Below are 25220 nucleotides of genomic sequence, written 5' to 3' on the forward strand. Positions count from 1 at the left end.
CTGAAAGCCAACAAAGGAAACTGTCTAGTTGAGTGTCTACTATGTGCCTTTGTTTCTCCCATTAAAATAAGCCATCTCACTGGTGCCTGCAGGGGCCAGAAAAGGGCATCAAATGGCTTGGGGCTTGAAATAAGAATTGTTATGAGCCATCACTCGGATGCTGGGAATCCATTCGGGGTCCTCTAAGAGAGTAACAAATGTTCTTAACCACAGAGCCAACTTTTCAGCTCTAGTTTAATTTCCTACACATTTCTGCCTTGTATGGGCCCAAAGGTAACAGGGCCAACTGAATATAGATTAAAATCTTTGAAACTTTGAGCCAAGATAAATCTTTCTCTTTTATAAGTTGACCTTGCCATGCATTCTGTCATAGCACTGTAAAGCTAACCAATACGGTTTTTACAACGTAGTTGTTTCAAATCCTGTTCTGACTAAACGAAGAATTAAAACTTCTACCTTCTTGAGAATAATATGGATAAAAAGAATGCATACCTTGAAATTTCATATTTATGTTACTAGTTTATTTTAAAAAAGCTAACATTTAATTCCAATTATAATTATTTTCTCTGTGATTTTTTTTAAAAAAGTTTACTTTTTAAAGATTACATTTTTATGTGTATGGATGTTTTGTCTGGGTCTGCGTACAATATGCATGTGGTACCTGTGGAGAAAAGAGTCAGATTGTCTACAACTGGAGTTACAGGAGGTTGTAAGCGGCAAGATGGATGCTCAAACCAAACAATTACTTTTAACTGCTGAGCCATCATTCTACCGTCTTCCTCTAGTTATTTATTTGTGACATGAATTCCCCACAACCAAGTGAAAAACAATACTTGAAAAAGTGTAATATTAGAAAAATGTCAGATCATCTAACATTACTAAGCCGATACATAATTAAAATATCAGTTTTAAGAAATATTTGAGCAAGTTGTTAATTTGGCACTTGTGTAGCAAGTAGCCACCTGAGGTAGCACCATTGACATTTGTAAAACAGAACAAAGGACACATCCACGTAGGCTTTAGCCTATTCTTTTTGTGGGCATTGGGTTTAATCGGGGAGGATTTTAAGCAGGAAAGTATTTTGTCAACAAGTGCTATCTAACTTTATAACTGTGAGAACTGGAGACATCGTATAAACTGTTTATTCCCACGACCTCGCAAGAGGAAAACCACAGAAGTATAAACTGCAGACAGGCTTGTAAATTCTCAAGTCAGCGATTTCCTTGAGCTCTGTTCATGTATTAGCAATCACTCAACTATCTGGGCTGCTGAAAGATGTCCTTTTCCCCTTTTCCCAGCCTGCTTTGCAACTGTCTATGGTTTTATGACTATTATTTTCCCTTGTACCATCTCAGTGGATGTGACAGGTGGCCCTTTCCTGCCTAGCCACAGAGCTCCCACCTTTGCCTCTTAGTAATCTTTTCCCACGGAGCTCGTCAGTCAGTGACCTTGAGAATGACAAGAAGTTCCTTAGCAACCTGGAGGAAACACTGGGAAGCATTAGGTGAGCGCTATACAAACATCTATGCCTGGAGCTACTGAGTTTTAAGGCTTTCTTCTTTTCTTTCCTCTTTTGTGGATTTTTTCTTTTATTTTTTTTAAATCTAATGCACAGCCATAATGAACTCTGTGGGAAGTAATTTGACTTTTTTCTTATCTTTAAGACAGTGTTATTAATTGCCTCCACTCTTTACATGTTTACCCTGCTCTTCCTTTACTGTTAGTCACCTCGCCTGAACCACGTTACCTATCCACAATAGATCCCATGAAGCTGAATTATGGTGACCATGATTTATAGAAGGAAAAACCCTGTATAAAATGCACCTGAGACCCCAGGTACCCGACTCAGAGGCTCCACTTGCGATCTTTGCTCTGAGCTAATTCTTTGCTTCTCTGGAGTCACAGAAACTACTAGAAGCAGCACCCCAAATGTTATGAATGAAATCACCTTAATAAAATCCAAGCCAGCAATATCAACCGTATTTAGATGAGCAATGTCTGCCTGCCTTACTCTTAGCAGGATGAGCCAGTTTGAGGTGATACATAAGTTGCAGATTTGCATTGCAAATATTAAACTGCATAAATTTACTGAGTGCTTGGCACATTTAGCCCAGAAAGCTGATCCATATTTTCCTATAGAGGTTGCATTTGGTACAAAGCCATGAACAGCACTCCAGTAGTTATTCCTTCCAGGGCTAATCAAATTATTTCATTCACTTTGGTGTCGGTAGGAAACTCTTATAGGAGCCCATTTATTCTTTGTTAAGGATACAGTGAAAGGAAATAATTGCTACAAATGTTTTCTGGATAGCAACAATATAAATTCTTTGTGTGCGATGGGTTCTGCATGCAAATGGTATTTGCAGATAGGATAATGGAAGCCACACAAGCTGCCTAAAGAAGACTGCTCCAGAGAAATCTAACACACATCTGATTGCATGAGTGGATAGTGCAGGTGACCTCCTGGAGTGGTCACTCCTCATTGCTCTCGGATGAAAGTTTTATTTCGCCATTATTAGAGACATTTATGCACTTTCTTTCTTATCTCTATATCTGCCATTTTTCCATTATCATCCCACAGAACTTTTGTAAGTCCTCTGTTAGCCAGCCCCGAGGGGTATGCATAGACCAGAATGCTGGTGGTGGTAGTGGGGCTGCTTGTAGAGCGAAAAGAGGAAGTGTTCTACACTAGGGTCAACTTAAGAAAAACCTGATTTAATGGAACGAATAAGAAACCCATTAACCACCACTCAAGTCTGTAAGAGGTTAGGTGTGTTTGTGTCTGTGTGTGTTGCTGATAATTCAGACCTCAGGTAGGCTAAGTATATGCACAACTACTAAGTTCTACCTGTTCATTCCTAAACGGAAGCGCTAATCTCTCTTAAGTGAAAGTCAAACACACACTAATAATCTGTGACATTTACACAGATCTTCATGACCCAAGTGCCTTCTAATCATCCAGTCACATTAATTTCTCCAAGACCTACGTGGGTCATATTATTAGTTAAGATTGAAATATCCTCCTTAAATTTTAATTTTTACATAATAAAAATTCTATCATCATTGATTTCATAAAGCCTCGAACTCACAATATAGCCTAGGATGTCCTTGGATTTTGATGATCTGTTTTTGTCTCCTGAATGCTAAGATTACATTTAGGCACCAGTGTGGTGTGCCCAGTTTGTGAGGTTCTGTGTATTGAACCCAGTGTTTTGTGTATGTTAGGCAAGTTCTCTACCAACCAAGCTACACTATTAACTGCCTACCCCTCAATCTTATTTAGCCAACAACAGAAGTTCTGGTTATTGATCAAATGGGACTTGGAGTAACGGAGTTCTAACATGCCACGCTACTCTCAGAACCTCTGGCCAAATCCTTCAGAGCTAAAAATGACAATAAAAACGCTTCCATTCTCCTGGTTTTAGGGATTCTCTGGAGTGTTATATAGCAAAATGCAATGGCCAAAATCAGTCTCCCAGAAGGGGAAAAGGATGCATGTGCACATGCATGCACATATATGTGTGTGTATGTATGTGCATACTAGTATACTTTTATGTGTGGGTCCTTATGAGTATTTACAGTTTAGAGGACATTCATGAGTTTCAATTTCTTTTTATATTTTGTTTGAGATAGGCTCTATCAATGGCCTGGATTTTTGTCAGCATTGGCTGGCCAATGATCTTCATGGATGAGATTGTCTCTTGTCTCCTGCCTCACATCAGCTGGGAGTACAGGCCTATGCTGCCACACCCAGCCTTTTAGGTAGGTTCTGAAGAGCAGAGGTCTTTACCTGGGCTCTCGGTTTCTGAACCAGGCCCTTCATATTCTTGAGACAAGAGTATTCCTGATGAAGTCATCTCCCCAGGCCCCCAAAGAATCCTTTAAGTATATTTAAGGTAAAATTGTCAAGGGTCAAAGGTAAACTTTGAGGACCAGCAATGGTTCCTCTTTCTTTAGCAACTTGTGTGTTCTAAATTTTGCTAAAAGAGGAAGCAAACAATTAAGAAAGAAAAATAAATATGAACTCGGCCTTTGGCACTAGTGAGAGATGCAGCCTTTGCTGGAAGGCTAATCGTTTGGTTCCCAGGATCTCTCTCTGGCCGCAGAGGAACGAAGGACCTTTGTTTCTGGTTATTTCTGCGTGGCAGCTCACGTCAGCACCTGTTTCACAGTTATAATCCTTCCCAGAACCATCAGACAGTGTTGATATTCCACAGAAATAATCTTCCCTCAATAAAGCTATTCACTCAATATGAAGGTCAAGTTATCTCAGCCCGGACTAAGCACAGAGAAGGGCTAACTTATGAAATAGAAGGCTTCTCGGAATTTGCATAAACCTCCTTTGTCTTCTACAAATTATTCCTTGTTAAATGAAGTTGGCGTTTAAAGGCTAATTATATTTATCAAACGAACTGAATCCATCTCTTTTGGACTAATCACATATTCCCTAGGCATTCTTCCCTCCTTGACACCACGGAGGTAACATAAAGCAAGATCTATGCAAATTGATTCTCATTATCAACTTAATGGTTTCATTTTTAACCTAGAAATTGACTTCTGCACAGAAAATTGTTATTCGCCTATCCAGACATTTTGCTAAAAGGAACACACTGTGCATTTAAAATAAAAATTCCGTGAGGTAAAAGCATCACACACTGATGGGCATTTTCCTCCTCAGAACAATGTCGAGCAGTGGTCCTTCCAGAGGATGGCACTGATTGCTTAGGACCGGACAAAAGCTTCCATGAAACTTCAGCTTCAAATAAGAGGGAGTTGATTCTTTAAAAATGGAAATTCACAAAGAAAGAGGAAGGTGACTCTCAGGGAATTAGTGGCCAAAAGAATGAATATGTTTTTCATGAGTTCAGATCGTGGGTAACTCTGCACCTGCTCTTTTAGTGATGGTTTAAAATAATCCCAGACCCAGGCGGGTGGCCCAGACCTGTAATTCTTACACTCAAGGGCCTGAAGCAAAAACATCGAAAAGGTCCATGTCAGCCTAAGCTAGAGGATGCATTTTAGGCTAACCTAGGCTAGCTATGTCGAGAAGCCATATTTCAAAAGAGAAGAACCCAAGAGGTGATAGAGTGGCAAAACTTGGTAAGTTATTCAAATAATAAAATCCTTAGCCATCTCCTCTTTTCATGATGTCCTTTAAGTATCACATTCTCTAACAGATTTTTAAAAATTAACTTACCAGGAAAACACATTGTTAATAATATCCCTTTAAAATTCAGAGGAAGCCACATTCTCTCAAAGCAAGTTTATTTTTTAAAAAATATTTTTTATTGTTTGAGAATTTAATTTGTGTTTATATTGTGTCTTGATCCAATCTCTCCATGTCTTCTCCTTTCTGGTTCTTCTACATTCCTCCCCTTAACTTTTCCCTCCCAGCTTCATGTGCTCTCATTGTTTCTAAACCCATTGAGTCTACTTTACTGCTGGCTTTATGTACATGGAGGGATGGAGTGATCTCCCAGAGCATGGGTGGGCTCTCAGGGGCTGCATCCCTGAAGAGAACCCAACTCCTCCCCCCCTCCCCCGGTTGCCACCATCAATAGCCATTAGCTCCTTATGTAGAAGTGGAACCTTCACAAACCCTCTCCTATCCATGTTGGGATTTTAGTTACTTAAATGCAGAACTTTTAAATTCTGTTTTCTTAAAGTGCTGTCAGGACTTGGGCCCAGTGAATACTTAATTAATTGATGTGTATGTGTGTATGGGTCTGTGGAAGCCCATGTGCACGCGTGGGTGCAGATGCTTGGAGACCAGAAAGAGGTGTCAAGAATCCTCTCTGTTACTCTGTGCCTCTTGTCCCGTGGAGGTTGGCTCTCCATGAAACCTGAGGCTTAGAAATGGGGTAGGCTAGAAGCCATCAGTCACAGGGACCTTCTCAGGGCTGGGGAAACAGGCACTTTTAGGGATGCCTGGGGCTTACTATGTGAGGTACTGAGGTCTAAGCTCTGGATTCTGAGATCCAAGCGCTGGCTTCATGATGGAGAAGCAAGTGCTCTTAACTTCAGAACCATCTCTCCAGCCTAAAGAATGGCTTTAATAGAGAGTGGCTTGACAAGGCACTGCATACCCAAGGTTCCTCTTCAGGGTCTTTTTGGTAGTCCAGGTTAGAACCAGGGCCTCATGCAGGCCAGCTAGGCATCCTACCATTGAACTACACCCTCCTCAGAAGTTCAAAGAATCTCGACAGACTAGACTGCTCTTTGAAGAGTTGCAATGCATATCTTTTATTGAACATAGTGTAGATATAAAACATGAGAGCTCACAGGAAGCAAAGTCATTGTTTTGTTTACTGTCCTCTAACCAACTTCTACAGCAGTGCCTGGTTGACAGTCGGAAACATCTCAGTGTTCCTGCAATGAATGATATCTATTCAGTTCCTCCGTAAGGCAATCAGACTTGGAAACCAGTCCACTTGATTTAAGAGCTAATTGGATTGTGCATTTAGTATTTTTAAAAATCATTTATCAAACTTTATCAAATAAAGTTTTGTTTTCAAACAATCCAGAGAGAGAGAGAGAGAGAGAGAGAGAGAGAGAGAGAGAGAGAGAGAATGCACTTACAATTCCAGCACACAGTGAGATATGGCAAGACAGTTTAGAGTTTTAGGCTAGTCTGAGCTACACAGTGACTTTAGGGTTAACCTGGACTAACTCCATAGTTGTCTGAGTTTGGGCTTCTATTGCTGTGATGAAATGTCATAACCAAAAAGCAAGTTGGGGAGGAAGGGGTTTATTTGGATTACACTTCCATATGGCTGTTCATTATTGAAGGAAGTCAGTACAGGAACTCAAAGAGGGCAGGAGCTGATACAGAGGCCATGGAGGAGTGCTGCTTACTGGGTTGCTTCCCATGGCTTGCTCAGCCTGCCTTCTTAGAGAATTCAGGGCCACCAGCCTAGGAATAGTACCACCCACAGTGGGCCTGAGTCCTCCCCTATCAATCACTAATTAAGAAAATGCCCTACAGTGTTACCTAGAGCTGGATATTATGGAGGCATATTCTCAATTGAAGATCTCTCCTTTCGGATAACTCTAGCTTGTGTTAGGTTGATATAAAATTATAGATCACAATAATTTATCAAGAGTTAATGAAGGAAACATGTTGAGACAGGGGCTCATATATTTAAGGCTGGCTTGAGTTATGGGAGAAAGACCTCAAACTTCTGATATTCCTGCGTTCATTTACTAAGTGCTGGGATTGTTTTATGCTTTTCTAGGGATTAGACCCAAGGCTTTGTGCGTGCCAGGAAAGTGCACTGCTCACTGCGCTACATTCCCAGCATTAGTAAGGCTGGAAGTCTGTGAAGGCAAACACACAGGTGCCTCTCTATTTAAATATATGTAATTTTGAATCTTTCAGAGTTATCATTAGATCCTGACTAGGGATCAAACATTTAGAGAGAAAGTTGCTGTTCGTGAACCAAACAGACACAGATCCATAGCATATTTAAATCTCTGACAAGCAACATTCATAAAGCTTTCCTAGACTTCTGTGATGGTTGATGTTATTGTCAAACTAGTACCACCTGGGAGTTGTGCCTCTGAGCCTCTTGGGAGGGATCATTTCGCTTATATTAATAGAGGTGAAAAGACTGCGTGCTGCCCACTGTGGGTGGCACCAATCCCTCCGTGGAATACTGGGCTATGTAAATAGAGGAAGTGAGCTGACCCCAAGCATTCCTTGTTCTCCATTCTTGATTGAGAGTAAAAGATGACCAGCTGCTTCAAGCTCCTGCTTCTTGGATGTCCCTGTTATATCCTTAAGCTTTGAGCCACAATAAACTCTTCTTTAAGTTGCTTTTTGTCAAAGTATTTAATCCAAGCAAAAGGGAAAGAAAAATAAGTGAATCTCTATGTGTATCCAGGTTTATATATTTCAAACAGACTTCCCCAGGATGAGTTAGTCAGGCATGGACTGGAAGTAACATGGCTTTAGGTGAGAAGTGTTAGTTCTCAACCAAGTTACTTCTCTATGTATCCATTTCACCAGCAATGTATTTGTATTTCAAAGTCCTGTCCCTCTATCCTAACAGTAGAGAACAAATCCAGGTCCTTGCACACGCTAGGCAAGTGCTTTCCTACCAAGCTAACACACACCCCCAGTCAGTACTACAGTTTCAAAAATTAAGTTAAAAACCATATGGAGGTGCTTGGTGCAGAGCAGATGTGCAAGAAGTACGTGTTTACATTGAGTTTCTATGGGTACCAAGAATACACTAACATCCTCATGCTGAGAATGTACCTTCAGCAAACACAATAGCATGTAGCTGTGTGGCTCCTAACACTTGTGTTTGGGCAGAAAACTACATTGCCTCTGCACAGTGAAATCAGTTTTGCGTGGTTAGCATTACCCTGAGATGAAAAAAGGAAGCACATTCCTGAACTGAAGCCACATTTCTCTTGCATATATTGCATCAAGTGAGATTGAAAGAAACATACTGGACCACCTCAGGGCCCAGCCACACAGACAGAAGATGCACACTTAGAATACACTCATGTTCTGATGGAGATTACAACCATAAAAGGGGAACGGTCCAGGTAAGGATGGCTTTCTGGACAAGGAAGTTAGTTATACTGTGGCTGGGGAGCAAAAATCCTGGAAACAAAACAAAACGTACGATTTGGGTTGGGGAGAGCACTCAGTCACTTAAGTGCATGGGGACCTGCATTCTGTCCCCAGAACCCATGTTACAAAATGAAAGCTCAGAGTAGTGGTATGTTTTTGTAATGACAGCACTGGTAGGCAGCCTCATGGACAGGAGGATTCCTAGCAAGCTAGCACAACTGTTCATCAAGTTGTAGGGCAATGAAAGACCCTGATTCAAAAAAATAAATAAACAAGCAAAAACCAAAATGAGATGGAAAGCAGGTTGTGGTTCACATAAGTAGGTTGCAGGTTACATGCCATGTATAGCATACATACAAAGAAATCTGCATAAACAAAGGGGTAACAGTCAACCCATGTATCTGTTGATGTACCTGGGAGTGTTTTTTCTCCATGGAAGAGGAGGTAGTATGACATTTCCACAGCACTTGGCCTGGATGCTCTCTGACCATCTCTCCTTATCAATAGATATTACATAGTTGACTTAGGTCCTTCTCATACCAAGCTTCACCCCCACTGGGTGTCAGTTTCTTTAGATTTTAGCATCTTTGCATGTCATATGGCCATTCAAAATCTCCTGGTGCTTGTCACATGGCTGCAGAACAGACACTGAGCTCCTTGGCTTCTCATATAGAAGACTTTAGTGACCGTGTGCAGCCTACCTCTCCGACCCTGTTTGTGCTCCCCTCTACAGCCTTCCCTCCTTACTTATTTCCAATCCTCCCCTGCTTTACAAATTCCTCAGGAGTCACCCAGAATGATTAACCACTTCATGGTTAAGCCCCCCAAAATTCCTTTTTCTCTTTTCTTTCTTAAGAGGCCACAGTTTAAAGCAGTATACAGACTAGCGATTGCTATTGGGCGAGATGTGTTCCAAGCTTTTCTGATTGTGTTTATTGAACATTGAACCTAGGGCCTCATGTACGCCAGGTAGGTGCTCTACCACTAAGCTACAGCGTCTGTCCTGCTTCTAGTTCCTGTAACCACCTGTATCTCTCCTACACATCGATGTATTTAACTCCCCTTTATACAAAGCACTTTTATTCTATCCTGTTCTCTCTCCCTTCCCAGTAAATTTCCTTCCACTTGCCACCACCCATCCCTGTGGTCTCCTTGCTATTTCCTAAAAAAGAAATACCTATTTTATGTGTATTGGTGTTTGCCTGTACGTATGTCCATGGTCATGTGTAGATAGTACCCATAGACACCAGAAGGCCATAGGATCTCCTGCAACTGGGGTTGTACATAGTTGTGGGCTTTCATGTAGGTGCTAAGAATACAATCTGGGTCTTCTGCAAGTGCAGCCAGTGCCCTGAATCACTGAGTCAACTCTCTAGGATCCCTCTTCCTCCTTTTCAATCAGGTCATTCATGTTTCTGGCCCAAGATATCTGTTTGCAGAATTCCCTATGAAACATCCGTCTTCCATAGTCACTGGCCTGTTCCCCAGATCCTCTCAGTCATTGCTCAACTGTCCTCTCTAGGAAGTTTTAATTCACCTTCCTGTTTGAAACCTATCAACCCCCGTGCCACCACTTCGTACTGTATACCTTTGCTTTTGGGGTGTTTTTCCAATAGTATTGATCACCCACTAACATATTTTCCATTAGTATTGACCACCCATTAACATATTTTGTATTATGCTCATTTGTTCTGTGACCTTTCCTTGTGTGTAAGTTCAGTTATGACAAAGACTAGGACACTTCTATTCATTGCTGAAGCCTGGAGCCTGAAGACCTTAGTGCCTAATTCATGGAACATCTCCATGGATCTATGTTGAATGAAATTGGTATTAATGTTACCTTTAATATCATGATTAGAGAAGAAAGGAGGAATCAAGGACCTAGTATGGCCAACCTGGAAAGGAACATAGTCTGGTGTTTGCAAGCACTGGTTGGATCTAGGTTATAACTCACAGGTGCTAGACTTCTGACCCCAGGCCTGTGGGGAGCTGTTGCTTATCTGCTCATACATAGTAAAGAAAGATTCGGTTAATGTGCAGGACAAACATCTAATGCTGTTGTGCAGTAATTTTTTTTCTGAGATAAGTCATCTTTCTTGGTGAGAAGCATTAGCTCAGGGTGTTCTAAAGGGTGGTGAAACATTCCATCCTGCAGGGAATCTTGTCAAAATCAGGAAGTAAACAAGTCAAAAGCTTCAGGAAGTTCCAGAAACTCACTAGACTTTACTTGGCTTTTCTTTCCTCAGCCATATTTAAGCAGTCAGGGGTGCTACAGTATACTCTCCTGGAAGAGCTCCTAGGAAGAGGTTCCCTTCAACCTGTTGAGCTACTTCCAGGCTATGCAGTGAGCTCCAGCTCTACAGCTTTTGTAAGCTGTCACCTGTGGTGAGATTTTGGTGATAGACTTGTCATTTTTATTTCTCATCCAGACTCCTGCGTGTAACCCTAAGAAAACTCACTGGCTCATCAAGTTGGACTTTGGTGGTATCCTTCCTTCGGTGCATCACTGGTTCACTATGTAATGGGAATAGTTATTTATTACATCTCCCCAGGAATAAGGTCACATAATAAATGCAGACACAGAAAGTCTGGCCCATCTCAAGAGTTTAACCCATGTCAGTTGGCCCATTATGTGAAGCAGCACCTGGGCTCCATGTCCCTGACAGTCCCTTTAAGGTCACACTGTCTTCGCAAACATTCTATTCAGATGACTCTTGGTCGAGGACTCAGCAAATCAGAATTAAAACCCAGGTGAAAGCTGGCTCTGTCTCTGGAGTGCACAACCCAGACAACAAAAGAAGCCTGACAATGAAATGGGCTGAAAATGATCTAAAGCATAGCAACAAAGACTAATGCCGATTGGTGCTGTTAACATAAAAATAGTTCTATTTAGACCTCATTTTAACTTTTAAATCAAATTACAACTAAATTGAGCAGGTAAAGGAAGGTATTCTCATTATCTAAATAATTATTAGAGTTCCCATTTAAACAGAAGATTATTTTCACTCTCACTGATTTTACTCTGGAGCCATTTCATGATTTCATTAAACATTATGAAGTATTGACTGTATTCTTTACATTTTTCCCAATAAATTATAAACACTTGAAGCTTCTAAATAATTCAGCAGATGAGGTTTAAGAAGAGGAAAATGATGTTAAGTATAATTTAAATAGAGTATCTTCGGTTATTTTCCAGTTAGTTTAGAGCCATTGTTTCTAAGTATATCTTGTTAAAGCTTCTAAAATGGTACCAGGTGTTGTTAGCTTAATATTTAGTATTCAATCTACAATTGCTATTCCTTTCATATCTACTACTAAGTAAATGAATGTGACAAGTTGTGACAGATTCATCATCATGGCCACTTGGCAGGGAGTCTTTCCGCTTCCCCATTGAGTGGCGCTTGCCTTGTGCCTTTTACTTGACAAATAGAATGTTCAGATCCCAACATCTGACCTGTTTGGGGAACTCTGCATCCTGAACTGGATAAATCTCACTGGAAACCCAGCTATCTTGCTGGTCTTGCTATGCTTTAGAGAATGCACACATCCATAGAGGGGCCCATTGGCTCTCTTGCAAAGACAGAAGTCAGTGGTAAAGTAACGGGCTTCAGCTAAACCCTCAGATGACTATAGTCCCTATGTGACCACAGGGTGATCAACCAAAAACCTGACAGGCTACGATCGATTCACATTGGGAGCCTATGAATAGTTATTATTTGAGGTCATAAAATTTTGGTTATATCTTGTGATATAGTTATAAGTAACAGAAACACAATTTCTTCAGTTAATTTATATATTCAATGAGAAAATATTTTCCAATATAAATTCCAGTCTTATTTTCAATAAAGAAAATTCCCTTGCATGAAATTCATCTGAAATTTCATGAACACAGAAGAAAAACAAATGTATGCAGAGCCTAGGGTTTAGGCAAGAACACATCATTCAGCTTGAAGCAGTGTGAGAGAGCTTTGACTATGTTGGAAATGGCTGGAAAGGATGGTAATGGTGATGGAGGATGAAAAAAATGAGATGTACAGAAGTCAGGACTGCCCTGATGAGTGGGTGGGACTGCTTGTGCCTGGTGCAGAATCTTAGGTGGGCAGGCACATACATGTGTGATGAGAACATGGTATTAGTTTCATCTGTCAAGCAAAGTCTTATTGTATTCACTAGCCCACTGTGCCTTTCGTAAACTCTGCCTTGTGAAGCTCAATAAAGTCTGACTATGACTCTGTATGAATACAAGACACGTCTGCCTGCATAAGAACGAGGGGTGGGGGGAGAAGAAGAGAGAGAAAAGCAAGTATGTGGTGTGACCATTTATTGTAAAAAATTAAAAGTATTAGTTGACCGAATCTGTGTACTATTCAGTTGGTCTCAGTGATGAAATTCTTTTTCTTTGTTTGTTCAAAGCCACACAACTCTCAATTACATAGGACGTGGTTCCAGCACACGACTCCCAAATCTGATCGTGGCGTTCCAGAAGAAGGAAGCCTATTCTGATCTTTCGCAAGTCAGTAAACACAGAAAAATAAAAACAGGCTGGCCTTTTACTGAAGACTGCTACAGGGGAGGGGCCCATGCTGAGCCTGGCAGAAAGGTATGCTCTATCTCTCAAGATGCAGAGAGCAAACATCAACAAAACCTCTGCCCAAGCTCTTCCCAGCCTCTCACAGTTAGACCTACTCCCTGTCATCCAGTCACGTTTCTCTATACTATCTCCACCCATCCCATGTCCGCCAGTAAGCATGAAGACTCCTAGGCTGTGTGGCACTTACAACAGATACTAGGCATAGAGCTGAGCTGTAGACAATTGCCTAGTGTCTGTACAGCCTGGGCTCATTCTCTAGCATATCATAAAAATAAGGTAAAAGTAAAATGAATGCTTAAAAAAACCCAGAATTCCCACCGAATAGTTGCATATGCTTGCTTTTTATCAATGTCCCTTGTTTTGGGAACCTTAGCTATGAACCTAGCTTTGGCTGAGGAAGATAGGCTTCTCCCCTGTAGGCCTCACAGAACACAAAGAGCTGAGAAGAAAAACATGAACATATCAGTATAAAAGGAAAAAAAAGGAGTTATGGAATGGTAAGATTAAGCCAGGGGAATATTTTTTTAAAAAGAGAATAATAATTTATTTAACTAAATTTAACTTTAACCTTCCCCTCTGAGATATTTATGAAAATGTCCTCATTGTCAGCATCTTCAGTGGCTGTGATCCTGGAGAGCCAAATGCCAAGCTCTGGCAGCTTTGGAAATTGATAAACAAAAGGAAGGAAAAGAAAAAAAAAATGTAATGCTTTCCCCCGTCTCAAAGAGCAGGCAAAAAGCACTTGATGGTTTTATTTTTGAGGTGGTTTTTCAGAAGACAATAGTTTTCTTAACTTTAGTTTTAACCTCTCAAATTTCTTGGACGAGAGAGTAGCCTACTGTGTTATTCCAGCCCTGACAGGAATGGGATGGCAGAAAGTGACTTCAAAGGAGATCCCCAAAGACTTCTCTCTTTCTATGTTGGGGTCTGTCTTCTTCCCCACAATATCTGTTTCTCCCTTGGAATAGCCTCACCTCCATTATCCTTGGGCTTCAAGAGCTGCACACTAATCCTATTAATACCCAGAGAGGAAGCAGAGCCCCAGGGTCTTTGTAGTGCTGGGAGTACAGGTGCCTTCTGCCATGCCTGGCTTGCATGTGTGTGCCGGAAATCTGAACTCAGGTTCTCAGGTTTGCACGGGCAAGCATTTTACCCACTGAGCCTTTCTTCTCTCAACCCCGCAGAAAGCCTTTTGACATCTTTACACTTTTCCCCCTCAGGCGATGTAGGGGAGGGGAGCCGTGCCCTAGTTCTCCAGCAGAATTTCTAAAACTAGGAGAAAGAAAATTAGAAGTGCTCAGTGAGTTACTCTCAGCGATTAGGACATATGTGAGACACCCAGGCCGTCAAAAATAATACAGACTCTGGTCTTAGAGTTGAGTCAGAGGCTTCGTACAGTTGGTGGGGAACCCAGTGTTCACGGTTATCTATGCAAACCCTATGGCATCTGTGTGCACCGGATGCTTGTTTCATGAAAATCAACAGGCTTCAGCGTGCCTGACAGAAGCTTTAATAATTATGCTCTGCTATGGCTGAGGATGGCTCCCGCTGGCTTGGATTGCTTCTGTTTAGGAACAGAAAAGTGTTTCTTGCTTCCCTTCCCTCCCTTGGATCAGAAGGGCACTATGAGTACTTGAACTCCTATTAATAGACCCTGCAAGCACAGCATCAGCCTGTGTGTGCCCCTGCCCGAGTGCTTCTGAAATGACAGGGAGCTTTCAAACAGAACCGGGCCATGCGTTTTTTCCAATGCCGACTGTGCTGGCCCTGCTCTCCCTTGTCAAATGCATAATATTGAGAAGCCCAACTGGGCACCTATTTGCTAGAATGTTCTTGGCTGTTCTCCACCCATCATGTCCCAAGATAGAATTTTGCTCAGAGAAGCAAGACTATTCTTAGATGCTTCCTGTGGTGAACATTAACCAAAAGATTGAGATCTCTGGAAAACAGGTAAGGGCAGGGTAAAGGGAGAGGGTGTGTAAATTCCTTAGGAAACTTCAAAAGAGCTGTTATCCACACAGCAGTAACAAGCTTTTCATGGGAGCTGTCATTTCTAGGACGGGGCATGAATGCATGTTTCCCAGTCTGTTAAGAGACACATGGAATTAGAAAATATCAACCTGAGTGAGGTATCCCAATTACAAAAAAAACAACACGACATGCACGCCTGATAAGTGGATATTAGCCCAAAAGCTTGGATTACCCAAGATACAATCCACAGACCACATGAAGCTCAAGAAGAAGGATGACCAAAGTGTGGATGTTTCAGTCCTTCTTAGAAGGGGGAACAAATATACTCACAGGAGGAGATACAGAGACAAAGTTTGGAGCAGAGACTGAAGGACAGGACATTCAGAGACTGCACCACCTAGGGATCCAGCCCGTATACATACAGCCAGCAAACCCAGACAATATTGCTGGTGCTAAGAAGTGCATGCTGACAGGAGCCTGATATAGCAGTCTTCTGAGAGGCTCTGCCAGAGCCTGACAAATACAGAGGAGGATGCTTGCAGCCAACCATTGGACTGAGAATGGGGTCCCCATTGGAGGAGTTAGAGAAAGGATTGAAGGAGTTGAAGGGGCTTGCAACCCCATAAGAACAACAATACCAACAAACCAGAGCTCCCAGGGACTAAACCACTACCCAAAGAATACACACGGACAGGACCATGGTTCCAACTGCATATGTAGCAGAGGATGGCCTTGTTGGGCACCAGTGGGAATAGAAGCCCTTGGTCCTGCCAAGGCTCAATGCCCCAGGGTAAGGAAATGTCAGGGTGGGGAGGTAGGAAGGGGTGGGTGTGTGGATGGGTGGGGGAACAAACACCCTCATAGAAGCAGGGGGAGGAGAGATGGAATAGGGGGCTTATGGGATGGGAAACCGGGAGAGGGGATAACATTTGAAATGTAAATAAAATAATGTCCAATTAAAAAAAGGGGAGCGACACTTAACTCCCTAAATGATGCTTTTCTGTGTATGAGTGTGTGAACATGTGTATGGGCACATATGTGTGTGTGTGTGTGTGTGTGTGTGTGCATGTGTGTGCTTGTGTTTGTCTTGTCAATGGTTGCTTGCATGCCTATATGGAGTCCAGAACCTGACACCAATGTGCCCTCCACTAATTCTCCATTTTACACTTTTGAGATGGTTTCTCTCACTCAACCTGAGGTTCCCTGATTTGGCCTGTTTAGCTGGACAGCAGGCCATGGAGATCCTCCCATGGCCACCTCCTCAGTACAGTGATCATAGGCATGCATTACATAAGTGCCAGAGATCCAAAGTCAGGTCCCAGTGCTTAGAAGGCAGGGACTTCACCCACTGACCCATCACCCGGGTCCTTAGGCAAGAGTTTTCTAAGTGCTCAGAGCACACTACAAAAGCCCCAAGGCAGCAGAAAAAGAGCTAGGATGACTCATTATCCATTCTTGGTTACAGTACCTCCCAAAAAAACCTGGAAAAGAAAGTAGTAGGTGTGCCCTGACTGGGCTTTGCTCTTTTCTCATTGCATTCCTTTTAAACAACCATCCACTTGGCAGGTTATAAAATACATCGATCTGATAAGAGTTCCTGTATCTCCAAGTCCCGCTTACACACAATCCCAGACTTCCAAGCCTTCTCAGAATCCCAGACTACATGCCTTTTCCTGACACAGACAGCAAGAATTCGACTTAATGGGGAAAAAGAAAAACAAAACAGAGGAAACCAAGTTAGGGAGGTTGGCAAAGGAAGGCAGATCTGGGAGGACTCGGGGGATGAAGATGATCAAAATACATTATATGAATTTCTCCAAGAATGGAGAATAATGTACAAAGAAAATTCTAGAAGTAAATGTTTTTATTTTATGCCAACACTGGATTCAGAGTTAATTGCAGGTGTGTACTTCTTGAAGTCATTTGTAGCCATCATCCTGACAGGAGAGCGTTCCCTAACTGAGCTAGGATTTAAGCTCCAGTGTACACTCAAATATTCTGCAGATGGTTTATTTTGTTAAAAGAGATCAGTGCAAAGTAGTTACACTCATTCTTCACTGGACAGAAGGTGAGAACTGACTCATATATGTAATTGTGTCATTTTCTTTTTTAAAAAATGATTTCTTTATTTTTATTTTATGTGCATTGGTGTTTTGCCTGCACGTATGTCTGTGTGAAGGTGTCAGACCCCTGGAACCGGTAATACACAGTTCTGAGTTGCCATGTGGGTGGTAGAAATTAAACTCAGGTCCTCTGGAAGATCAACCAGTTCTTTATAATCACTGGACCATCTTTCCACCCCCCCTGTATCATTTTTTCTTTAGTTATGAACCAAGGGACTGGAGAGATGGCTTTGAGATTAAGAGTACAAATTGCTTTTGAGAATGAGCAAAGTTTGGTACACGGCAGCCGTGTTTGGAGGCCCACAGAGAGATGATCCCAGCTTCATGGGATCCATTGCCCTCTTCTGGACTCCATAGACACTGCACTCATGTGCACCTACACACATGTGCATGCTTGCGCGCATGGACACGTACTAACACACACTCACACACTCATACACACACTCATAAGTACAAATAAGTCTTAAAAAGCAAGAAAAGGTCTCTGAACTGAAAATGATGGTAATTCTGGTACTATGATGTGCTAAGGGCCTAAAAGATTTTTAATTTGAATTCATGCACATCATTCTACTTGTATAACACATTATTGCTATATAACAGTGAAGTGACTTGTGCAAAGAAAATATAGAATTAAGTCATGCATGTACTTTCTTGATCATGAGTTAGATGTTTTAGGAGAAAATTATTGGACATGAAGCCACAATAATAAACTATTTAACATTACTCTTGCAGTAGCAATAATTCTATACAAAACGATCTGCTATCTGTGTATATTCACACATTCTTAGCAAGACTGAACTTTCAGGCAAAAAAAAAAACTAAGTTAAGAAAGAGCATATAAGAACACTAACATCCCCAGTAAAGCTTGAAATGTGAATTGAGTCTGTGCAATTTCTTAAGTTTCTCATACATCAGGAAGGTCAACCATTGATCTTGGAAAAATTTCAACAAAGACATCCCCAATCTACCTCTAAAAGGCTCTTAGAAAGACCTTCAAACTGAGATATGACACAAACACCTCAAGAAAACCCTCAGAAGGACTTTAAATCTGGAAGCAAAATCTATAGTTTTCTGTATTATCCCCAGAGCCACTGGTTTCAGCATCTGGTAAGAGATCTCAAAATAAAACAAATCTTGTAATCCTACAGCAAGGACTATAGACAACATACCCTTGTGTCCTTAATTCTGGTGTCACTTATTTAAGGGAAGTGTTAATGTGGAGATGGACTTAGGAAAACGACACACCAGGTTTCAATTATTGTTATTTAATTGTATTTCTATCATACAGTTATCTGTTTCTTCTACTTTATGTAGGGCTGGGGATGAAAGCCAGGGCACTGCCTATATCAGACAGGTTCTTTATCACGGAGCCACATTCTAGACCCTGCTCTCTCCCCACCCACTTTATCTATCTATCTATCTATCTATCTATCTGTCTGTCTGTCTGTCTGTCTGTCTGTCTGTCTGTCTGTCTGTCTGTCAGTCTGTCTGTCTGTCTGTCTGTCTGTCTATTCATTCACTTTAAATCTCTCCCTCTTCTCATCCTAATATCATCCTCCCATCCCCTTCTCCCCCCTCCTTCCCCTTTTCTAACCAACCCTGGAATATTAAGTCTCATCAGACTAAGCACATCCCAAAAGCCAAACATACAGAGCGCAGAAAAGCTAAGCCACTAGCCAAGGAGCGTGCATGAACTCTACCTTTTCAACTGTAACATTTCTAAGCTGATAGCACTGACTTTGGGGGCAGGGTCAAGTCTGAATTCTGTCTACAGTCACTTGGAGGCTGCTTTTGCTGAAAAGCATTCACCCACCACGTGTGATCGTGCTCACAGGTCACAGAAGCAGGATTTTGTGTCTGTCTTCTTACGTCTGGCTAAAGGTACAAAGTGAGGTCATTGTCCCTCACCCCTTCTTCTGAGTTGCCCTGAATTCCGGGAACAGCAAAAACTCCCAGGACAGAACATTCCACCCTCAGATGAAGGCAACTGTCCATGACAGTGAAGCCGCACCCTATAGCAGCAATGACCCTAGATTCACTCAAGAGATGACAATGATAAGTGTTTCCCGGGATAAGTTTGTAGAACCTAGCAGAGACAATGGCCAACCAGACCACACTTGAACCAAGATTGCTTACTTACACACATTCTTGCCTTGGTCCTGTCTCCCCTCTTTAGAAATTGAAACCTCTTGTTAGTACCCCAAAGACAGACACAAGGTCACTTGATCCCTTTATGTATTCTCAATGTTGCCAAACTCAGTAAATCTCTCTTGGCTTGTGCTGTACTTGGTTCTTTAATGGGGAAAGTGACCGAGCTAGTTCAAATCTGAATGAAGTTTTTGTAAAGATAAAGGCTTTAACACATATAATAAAGCTTTATTTTAATAAAGCTAGTAGGATAGTATAATCTATAATAGCTATTATTTCTAATGTATGTCTGAATGCATGCATGTATATATGTATGTATGCATGTAAATATGTATGAATGCATGTCTGTATGCATGCATGTATGCATATACATATGTATTCATGTAAGTATGTATGTATGAATGCATGTCTGTATGTATGTATTTATGTATATATGCATGTAAGTATGTATGCATGCATGAATATATGTATGTATGCATAGTCTTGTGTGTAGAGGTGTATGAGTATATGAAGACTAAAGGACACTGATTTGCATCTTCATGAAAGTCATCCATCTTAAGTCAGGGACTCTCATAGGCCTGGATTTCACCAATGACCTAAACTGACAAGCAAGTCAGCCCCTGGGATCCTCTGATCTCTGCCTCCCCACTGCCACCACACCCAGCCTGTTTATGTGGATTCTGAGTCATGGAACTTGGCTTCTCATGCTTTCAAGGCAAGTACTTTACCAGCTGATCTATGTTCCTAGCTCCCTCCTTGATACTGTGTAATGAGCAGCCAAGTAAAATTACTATGGCTTCCATTTTCTTGCCTGCTAGGTGCAAATCCTATGGGGAAGAGTAAGGAAGTAAGGTTGGCAATCAGGCTGGCATTTCCATAGAGGCTTCAGAAGAGCTTCTTGGTGATGAAGCCCATGACCAGGATATGTGAATGCACATTCATGCATCCACGTAAGTCTTTCTGTACAGTCTTGGCTGCATGGTTATTTCAGAATACTGCCTTTGTACTGCATTTGTGTCAGTGCTAACTGTATGATAATTTATCAGTGTTTATCTGAGTGGGATTTGTATATTTTTAAGCAGAAAAGTAGTCACAGAACCCAAAACAATAAGTTTTCAAAAGCCATTGATCTCTTTCTCAGACACACACACACACACACACACACACAAATGCACACATGCATACACACACATGCATGTGCACACGCACATGTGAGCATACACAACACAGTGATAGCACTTTATATTTTTAAATGAAATACTCTTTAATACTAAATGCCATTATTTTTAGTCCTCACTCTCATTTGACTTCAGTGTAGGGAATCCGCATCAGGGAGGGAAGGATGTGGCAACTTTTCTATTGGGGCGACAAAACACCATGACCAAGGCAACTTATAGAAGGAAGGAAGGATTTCTTATCATGGTTCCAGATGGAGAAGCATCCATCCACATCATGCAGGGAAATGTGGCGGGAGGCACGCAAGGTTGCAGAAACAGCTGGTACCTCACATCTCAAACTGCAAGCAAGAGACAAAGAGGGTGAAATCGAAAGGGTCTGAGTTTTCTGAAACTTCAGTCTGACTCAGTGACACACTTCCTGTAGCATGGTCACACTTCAAAGTCTACCCCAGTGACACACTTCCTGTAGCATGGCCACACTTTCTAAGCCCCTCAGCAGCCACCAACTGGGAACCCCATATCCTAATGCCTGGGACTCTTCACTCAAACCACCCCAGGAGCAGTCTGTTTTGATAAAAACATTATAGATTATTTGATGCTTTTAATACTGTTTTCTGACTTAATGAAACACTTTTATTTCTAGGCACATGTATAGATCTACTTGCATAAGCATGCGGATGTGCCAGTCCCTGCAGGGGCCAGAAGGGGGTGTCTGATACCCTTAGAACGGGTTTTGGATGCTCTGCAATGGCTGTTTGCACTCTCAACCACTGAGCAATCTCTCCAGCCCTGGATTCTGATTTTTAAAATAATAATAAATGCACAGGAAGGTGTGTCTCCCACTTGTAACCTTTCAGCTAAGGCAAGCACCTGCAGCTGCATCAGCAAGTAGCAGGGGTAAGGACAGGAAAGAGACGTAGGCCATCAGCTCTACACCACACAGAAACTTATGGAAATGGGTGTGCTCTAGAACATGGCCAACTAAACCATTTGGTTTTCTGTCTGAAGGAAAAGCCAAGTCAAGCAGGACACAGAGCTATGTTGTGGTCACAGTGACCTCCACCATGGTGACACAGGATGACAAGCTTGCGCTAAGTTGATCCTACAGTAATGTTCTCTGTTCTGTCAGTGGGCATATGCCTGGGCTAGTTTGTCCTTCTCTTCTAGAATGACCACCCTGCCAGCATAAATAGCAATGTAAGTGCCCATGAGTATCTGTTTCACGAATAATGACAATATGTCTGTCTTATTTCATGAATATTTCTCTTTATCTTGGTTCATTTTGAAGCAAATTTGTATAGCTCATCAACTTGTCCACAGACCCATAAGTATTTTTCACTGAGAAACACTTCTAGAGTTGTGCAACCACCGTGCCAACGTCACAGAAATTCTCTATTGCTTGTTTAATAAAATTACTTTGATGACATTAGAGTTGCAACTTTATGATTCTTTTTAAAGTAGGATCTGAGTAGGTCTCAACTCTGGAAGTTCTCTTTTTCATTTTTTTTTCTTTTTTACTTCGTTAAGGAGCTTGTCTTATCTGTAAGTTTCTCATTGTGTCTCTGCCAATGGTATCGACAGTTATCAATGATGATTGTCAAATTCATGAATTCAATTAAGAGTTAGAAAGTGATTGTATTCTGGGCTGTAGAGACAGCTCAGTGGTTAAGAGTGCTTGCTCTCTTCCAGAGGACCAGGGTTTGGTTCCAAGCACCCATGTGGGGTAAATTACAAGCACCTGCAATTCTAACACCATCTAAGGTGATCTGATATCCTCTTTTGGTATAAACATTCATACACACAGGTACACACACACAAGCACACACTGATGATATCCTGACTTTACCATTTTTTGATCAGTTAATAATAAACTTCTAAACGATTACAATTTTTCTCCAGTTACTTGTACAGCCTCAGGTATAGCTTGCAAAGGGAAGTACCTTTACCTATTTGCTGACTTTTAGATTTATATCACCAGAATTCTGCAAAAATTACTGATTTTATTGCATCATCATTATAAGCCTATGAATACTTTAACATATCCCATGTGTTCCTATTAGCTGTGAATCTGTTCTATCGTGGGCCTGGGGTGATAGTTTAGTTGGTAAAGTGCTTTCTTTGCAAGCATGCAGACATGACTTTAACCCTCAATAACTCTGAGGAAAAAAAAACTTGCGTGGAGTCATGGTGTGGGCTTGTGATTCCAGCCCCAGAAAGGCAGAGACGGGAAGGTGCCTGCGGAATCCTTTTCCAACCTTCCTAGGCTCAGTGGAGTGTTTTAGGTTCAATGAGAGACCCTATCTCAAAACAAAACAAAACAAAACAAAACAAAACAAAAGAAACAAACAAACAAAAAAAACCCCAACTAGATGGAAGATACCTGACAAATAACACTAGAGGTTTACTCTGGCCTTCACATGTACTTAAACACATACATGCAATTGAGCATGCATACAGGCACACACACAGACACACACACACACACACACACACACACACACACACACACACACACACACACTGTTACACTGGTACTATCAAAAGCCCATCCAAGTTGATTTTGTTATTTTGACTGATCCAGTGGTTCCTGCTTCCTGGGTGGCTGTGATAAGGAGATACTATCTACCCACCCTGGGCATCTCTTTTTCTCTAAGAATGGCCTTTTAATTTTTCTTTTTATTTTTTTAAGGGTGATTGATCTAGTTCTTTGAATTCCTGTGTTCCCTGCTACTGAATTAGAAGCTCTGTATGAGCGAAACTTTTCATAAGCTAAAGATGGGAGCAAAAGCAACAGGAGGATAAAGAAGGCGGACATTCCCCAGAACCATTTACCCTGTGAGAACATGTGGAAAGACTGCAGGGTGAAGGAATTCGCCATCTGAAAAATCTGCTGAAATAGAAATGACATTTGGCCAGTTGTGGCTTTCTGTAATAGTCTCCATCTGCTGTTAAAAAAAATATTTCTTTGATGAGGAATGAGCTACACTTGTCTGTTGTCATATAAGGATATGAATTAAAAACTGACCATGGGACGCCAGACGCCAACTGATGAATTTAACAACGCAACTGGTACCTCATGAAACTCAGAGGACTTTGCAGGAGAGGAGGCAGAAAGGCTGTAGGAGCCAGATCAGGGCACCTGTTGTTAGATAGTGCTTTCTCTAGCCATAAAATGTCAATATGAATGCCTAAACAAGACCTACACAATGACAACACAGGCTGACGTGCCAAAAGGGAGGGGGCAAACATCACAAGGCATCGCCCCTAGATGAGCTCCAGGAAATCAGTAGGTGTGGAGAAAAGGAGTTAGTCTTCTCTAGGGTCAAGCTCCTGGATTATCCAAACCCAAGGGGGGTGGTGGTGTGTGTGTGTGTGTGTGTGTGTGTGTGTGTGTGTGTGTGTGTGTGAATAATAATTAAAGAAGAGGCCATGATTTTTATAGCAAGTTAGTTGGAGGGAGTGGGAGAACTTGAAGTCAGGAGAATAAGGGGATAAAAATGGAGTGAATACAGTACTTGTGGGGTATTCTTAAAAAATAAAATAAAATAAAATAAACCAATTTGGATCCACAACAGCTAGAATCAGTTTTCCCACATTATACTACAAAGGGTAAGACTGGATATACTTTATATCAAATGAAATAAAGAGTGGTTTGTAAAGGATCTAGGAAAATTGACACTTCATAAAGCATTATCTGCTCTTTCACGTCTCCTTTCCCTGGGTAAAGGGAGCCGTAGCAAACTAATATTTGGGCTTATTTCAGTTCACTCCTCTGTGTAATCCCCTTCCTTCAATTTTATTACAAAATCACTTTCCCTAAAATGAATATAAATGCTTCGTGATAAAATCATAGCATTTTAAAAACGTAAATACAGGGTCTAATAGCAAAACAAACATTTATTCACAAGGTTTGGGGCTGAGGTTAGGAAATTGTTTGCTTTGTAAGCATGGCGACCTGAGTTATATCCCCAGGGCTCCTGTAGAGTGTGTCAGGTGTGGTGGAATAGATTTGTAATCCCAGGCCTGGGGGTGGGGAGGAGGGGCGGGCAGATACACAGGGTGTGCAGTAGGGAGGGGCCTAGTCTGCTCATTGAACACAGCAGAAGGAGAGCCTGGTTCAAGGTAGGGGCAGATGGTCCCTAGGAGAATGGCACTGTAGGTTATCCTCTGACTTCCACATGCATGTGCTCACATGTCCATGCACATACATATGAACATACAGAGTAGTTTTCTATAGGACTTCAACTTTAAAATGAGCAATAGCTCCTCAGAAACCATTGCTTCATGCTTGCTGTAAGGCCGAAGTGTGTCCACAAAGAGCCAAGGGCTCACTGTCACTGCCAACTATTTGCCTTAGCTCCTTACTGTGGAAAGTTTTGATTTTGGATTCCCTCTATACCTCTCCTGCCCTGGGAGCCCCTTCCTCCTGGGCATACTCTGGGGAGGTGTCTCTCTGCAGCAACCCTGCCTCCATTTTGGCTGAAGGCTTTTCGAGGCACAGTGTGTAGTCTATTTGAGCCCCTAGGGGGAACAGAATAATTAAATAACCAAGAAACAGGAGGACAAAGGATATGGTCCTGTGATCTATCTGTGGAATAAAGTGACACTTAGTGGGGATATCTGCT

At 41.7% G+C, this 25220-nt stretch overlaps 1 protein-coding gene across 4 annotated transcripts in view; it reads right to left on the reverse strand.

Moving 5' to 3' along the window:
* Chrm3 (cholinergic receptor muscarinic 3) overlaps positions 1-25220 on the reverse strand; it is a 447786-nt gene that overhangs the window by 145923 nt on the left and 276643 nt on the right. The gene's annotated exons all lie outside the window — the stretch shown is intronic.

The sequence above is a fragment of the Rattus rattus genome, chromosome 14 (genome assembly GCF_011064425.1).
Source record: "Rattus rattus isolate New Zealand chromosome 14, Rrattus_CSIRO_v1, whole genome shotgun sequence".
Classification (NCBI taxonomy): Eukaryota; Metazoa; Chordata; class Mammalia; order Rodentia; family Muridae; genus Rattus; species Rattus rattus.